We start from the raw sequence: 5277 nt of genomic DNA on the forward strand, positions 1-5277 counted from the left end.
TATAATAAATGGAGAAAAAATGAAGTTGCCAGGGATTTCATTGTATTCAGATCCACAATCAACACCCATGGAAGTAACAGTCAAGACATCAGATGTCATATTGCACTGGGCAAATCTGCTGCAAAAGACCTCTTTAAAGTGTTGAGAAGGAAAGATGTCACTTTGAAGACTAAGGTGCACCTGACCCAAGCCATGGCCTTTTCAATTGCCTCATATGCACAAGGAAGTTGGACAATGAATAAGGAAAACTGAAAAAGAGTTGATGCCTTTGAACTATGGTATTGGTGAAAATACCAAGGACTGCCAGAAGAACGAACAAATCTGTCAGGGAAGAAGTACAGCTACAATGCTCCTTAGAAGCGAAAATGACCAGATTTCTTCTCTTGTACTTTGGACATATTATCAGGAGGGACCACTCCCTGGAGAAAGATATCATGCTTGGTAAAGTGGAAGGTTGGCAACAAAGAAGACCCTCACCTCAACGAGATGGACTGACAGTGGCTGCATCAACAGTCTCAAGCTTGGCATGGTTGTGAGGATGTTGCAGGATCCGGCAGCTTTTCCTTCTGTTGTGCCTAAGGTTGCCATGAGTTAAAACCGAGTTGAAGGCATCCAACAACAACAACATGCCCACTTTTCATCCCCTTTAATACTACTCTCCAACATCTCTCACCCAGATTATGTGTGGCAGATTATGTGTCTGCTACCTGTTCACTAGCCTCCCTCTTTTTCCTCTCCTTCTAAGGCTATTCTCAACACAGCAGCCAGAGAAATCCTTCAGAAACCCAATCACACTATGCCACTCCCCTGCTCCAAATCCTTCTGTGGCTCCCAATTTCACTCGGTGTGAAAGCCAGTCTGCCACACTGCCTTCCGTGTCCTTCCTCTAACACACCAGATCTCCCACCTTCCGGTCTCTGTGCTTGCCATGCCCATTTCCTGGCACAATCTTCGCCCTATCTACGGGGCCTTCTCCCTCACCTCCCTCAGGTCTCTGCTCAAAGACCACCTGGTCAGAGAAGCTTCCCTGACCACTCTATGAAAAATGACCATCTTCCCCCGAGCCTAGTACTCCATTAATCCTTCCTGCTTTTGCCTCCCCATAACATCTATATCTTTCAAACATCCTACATCTTTTCTGATGTATTTTATTATTTGCATTTCCTTAGAAGGATGTAAGTTCCATGAAGGTATTTTGGGTTTTTCTCCTCTCTGGCACTTAGAACAATGTCTGATATAAAATAGATGCTCAAGAATTATTTGTTGAATAATTTTTCTAAACAGTTGTTTGAAATAAGTGTCCTGGTTATTCCCAATTTACAGAGGAGGAAACATAGGGTCATAGAGCCTCAGTGATTTATTTAGTTGTTCACCTAGTAAGAGAGGAGTTAGGCCTGTTTTATCTGTAGAGTTAGCATTCTCATACCCACTCCCCTCCCCTCTTCCTCGCTGCCCTCTTCCCCTCTCCCCTCCCAGAGCATAGCACTTTGATACACTATTTGGGCTAAGTGAAAAGCTTATTTTTCTTCAAAAATGGTGATGATTTACTCTGTTGTAAGTATATATAGACTATATTATCAAGGAAATATATTTGGCTCTAGAGGTACACAGTCATAAGAAGTAGATGGAATATGCCTTAAGAAGCTATTTCCCACTCCAAGTTGGATAAATGACTGTTTTAACAAAAGCTCATGAAATGAAATTGCTGTACAAATGAGACATTTTATGTAAAGGTCCAACCAGTAGCTGACAACACTTTCAATGCAATATTAACAATTTGAAATATATTAAAATAATTTTATAAATTAATATTGTAGCTATGAAAAGTCTAACCCTATAATCATTCTTCTCTGGAAACACTCCATGGCACCTTATTTTTCTACACACTTTATATGGAAATATGATACACTGTTCCTGTTAAGCAAACTACTTCAGGAGGCAATAAATGGATTTATTAAATAATTAGCATGCAGATAGAGGGAAGCTATGTGCCTTGAAGAAGATCTAAAAGTATTATTGAGAGCAAAGTGATATTCATAGTTTTTAAAATACATTAGAAATTATAGATGCCAAGCACATTCACAATAATGGTACGATTCAGTCATGGATTAGATATGGCCATGGTGCTAGCATTTTAGAGTGAGAATAATTTCAGAAATATAAATGTGAGCAAACCTATAAGGATTTAGAAAGGCCAGATAAGGCATAAAATATATCCTGGCTGTGTCAGGGTAAAAGAGTCATTCGAGGAAGAAGATATATAATGTAGATTATTCATGACCTAAAAGAAGACCTAGCGACACACTGAAGACTCTTACTAATAAAAATGGAGATGATGATACACACATTTATTAAATGCCCAAAGGGTAGCAGTATGATATTAGTCATATAAAAAGGCCAAGTACTTCTCTCTTGGCACTAAGAAAGAAAGAATGTCCTAAAGACAGATAAAGCAAAAGGCAGTGAGTTTTGTTTTAATAAAGGATGTGGTTGGCAGAGACAATGGAAATTAATAAGTGAGTGACCAAAATGGCTCCTCCAGTATAACCATAGAAATGCTTCATCTCTTTGTAAAAGAAAAACAAACAAGAAATCCCAGAGGTATGGGATGCTAACCAAACGAATTTTTTGCCTATGCTCTCTTTCAGAATAGTTACGAGGGAAGGAATATGAAAATATGACAATAAGCTGAAGTTTTAGAGATGAAAGGTAATAATTATCTCAAAGTGTTTTGTAGGTGGTAAATGACTATGAAAGAAAATTATGGCTGCAATGCAGCTTTGTGTCTTTAAATGAGCTTTTAGATCCCTATTCTGATTTGAGCCAGGTGTTCTCACCTGTTATCTCATGTAATCCTCAAAATAGTAATAATTCCCAGGGGAAACAGAGATTCCAAGAGAATGAGTGATGGCTTAGTTCTCCAGTGCTACTCTAACAGAAATACCACAAGTGAATGCCTTTAAAAAACAGGAATTTATTCTCTTACAGTTCAGAAGGCTAGAAGTCTGAATTCAGAGTGCCTGCTCTAGGGGCTGGGTGAAGGACCCTTGACCTTGGGCTTCAACTCTGTCTCTTGTTCCAGGCCCACTGGAACTAGAGGATTCTTATGATTCACTCAGCTACTGGCTGCTGAGGCTGATGAACCAAGCTTGGCAGGTAAAAGGGCACAGTCCCAAGATCAGCAGGCAACACAGCAGGCCACTGATTCAAGTCCAGGAACAAAACCCAAGATCAGCAGACAACACAGCAGGCCACTGATTCAAGTGCAGGAACTGGAAATGAAGACTCAGCCAAACGCATGATCCAAATGTGCCAAAAAGCTAGAGACCTTTCCCAAAAGCCTCTTCACATATACTGCAAGCAGGCCACACTCCAAAGGTAACGCCCCTTCGACTACTTAGCTGCTCAGAGTCGATGCCACCATGGAGGTGATTATAATCTCATGAGGAATAACTACATCCAGCTGCCACATCATTCAAAATCACAGCCAAGTTGACACACAACCTTAACTACCATAAGTGATTTGCCAATGGTCATGCAACCCAGTGAGTGGGTGGGCCTGGGGTCCAACACAGGTGCCATAATTCCTAGTTCAGAACCATAGTTATTAGACCTCTATGTGGTTCTTGATCATTCTGTGTCTGTTCTCACAAAGAAGATTCCCCATTTACTCAAAGGGGTGGCCACTCATGTTTATATTCTACTCAAAATGTAGACACTGGCGTGAGGCAACATTTTTCATAATCCGCTAACCTTTCATTCCTCCCTTTTTAATAATTTTTTGCCTTTCTTCCAAATAGCCCAAATTCTTTTATGCTTTTCTCACAAGAACAATTACCCAATAGCATTAATTAATGATGCTGCATTTTCAAGCATCATTTCAGACGATACAACAAACAGAAACTAGTTGACTTACAAAGCAATGTTTAGCTCCTATTATTTTTTCTTGAGGATTCAGAGCTGCTTCTTCTTCTTTTTTTTTTTTTAATTATTGTGATTTGGGTGAAAATTACAGAGCAAATTCACTTTCCATACAGCAGCTCACATACACTCTGTCTCATGACATTGACTGCAATCTACCACAACGCAACAGCTCCCTTCCCACTTCCTCCCGATAGTTACCTCTTCCCTGTGTCCATCCCTCCATGCACTCCTGCCCCCTGAGCTGTCTTCCTGTGCATAAGCATCCCTTCTTTCTCCCAAGGAGCGTATGTACCTCAGGTAAATGTTCAACTCATATGCCTGTCTTTTGTTTGTCTGGAAGCCACATGTGTGGGTTCAATTCCAGACCCGAAGGGCGGCTAGGGGCCGTAGTCTCAGTGGTTCCAGCAGGCTCTATCAGACCAGCAAACCAGGATTCAAAGCTTCTTTAGGTAGAAATCAATGCAAATAAAAATGCCTCCAAGAAAAGGAGACATGACTTTATTGCGTTTATGCCATGTTAAATAAAATTGCAACTATAATGATAACAACTGCTAATCAGATATTTCCTTCAAGCAATTTAAAGGCATCTAATTCTTCAACTTAAATTTCACTGTGGTGTGATTTTCCAGTTTCCACATCTCATGTTCAACTTATTACGAAGTATTTGTTGTATGCAAATAGGGAGGGAGAAAAATGATTGTTTCTAGGCTTTTCAGTATACCACTGAAGTTTGGAAATATGTTGATTAACACAAAAAGAGAATTCCTCTAATAGCTGAAGGAAGTATCAGGTATATTGAAATATATCTCCTAGGCCTGCTGAGAATGAGAGCCAGCAAAACTTCAAGATTTCTCACAAGTTGGGCAGTTGCCTAGGGAGGCACCTAAAAGGGGAACTTTTTCTCTCCCTTTACTGAGAGGCAGAAAGTTGAGTTTCTTGAAATTTTGCATGTAAGTTAACAAATTAAATGTCTTCAATACCGAATATGGATCACTGGGCCATTCTCCTTCTCCATGGTATTCACACAAAACTCCATAAAAGGCAACACCGAGAAATGAGATGCAAAGTACAGGCATAACTTTTTCAGATCTTCCAGGAGAAAGGAAGAAGATAAAATTAAAAAAAGATTGAAAATAAACCTGAAAGATTTCTTGTAGTGCAAGCTGCAAAACCATGACAAACACTCCAAAATGCCTGTGTCATATCCCACAGGGTCATTCAAATATTACCATGTGCTCAAGGCAAAGGTCTTGGCTTCTGTCCTCACATGGGCCAATTAGATTTTACACACCTCCTCTCTAACGGGAGCTCTGGTGGCGTAGTGCCTAAGGCACCTGACTGCTAACCAGAAGG

This window comes from Orycteropus afer, unplaced genomic scaffold (genome assembly GCF_000298275.1).
Source record: "Orycteropus afer afer isolate SDZICR_OR568_19922 unplaced genomic scaffold, OryAfe1.0 scaffold00310, whole genome shotgun sequence".
NCBI classification, from domain to species: domain Eukaryota; kingdom Metazoa; phylum Chordata; class Mammalia; order Tubulidentata; family Orycteropodidae; genus Orycteropus; species Orycteropus afer.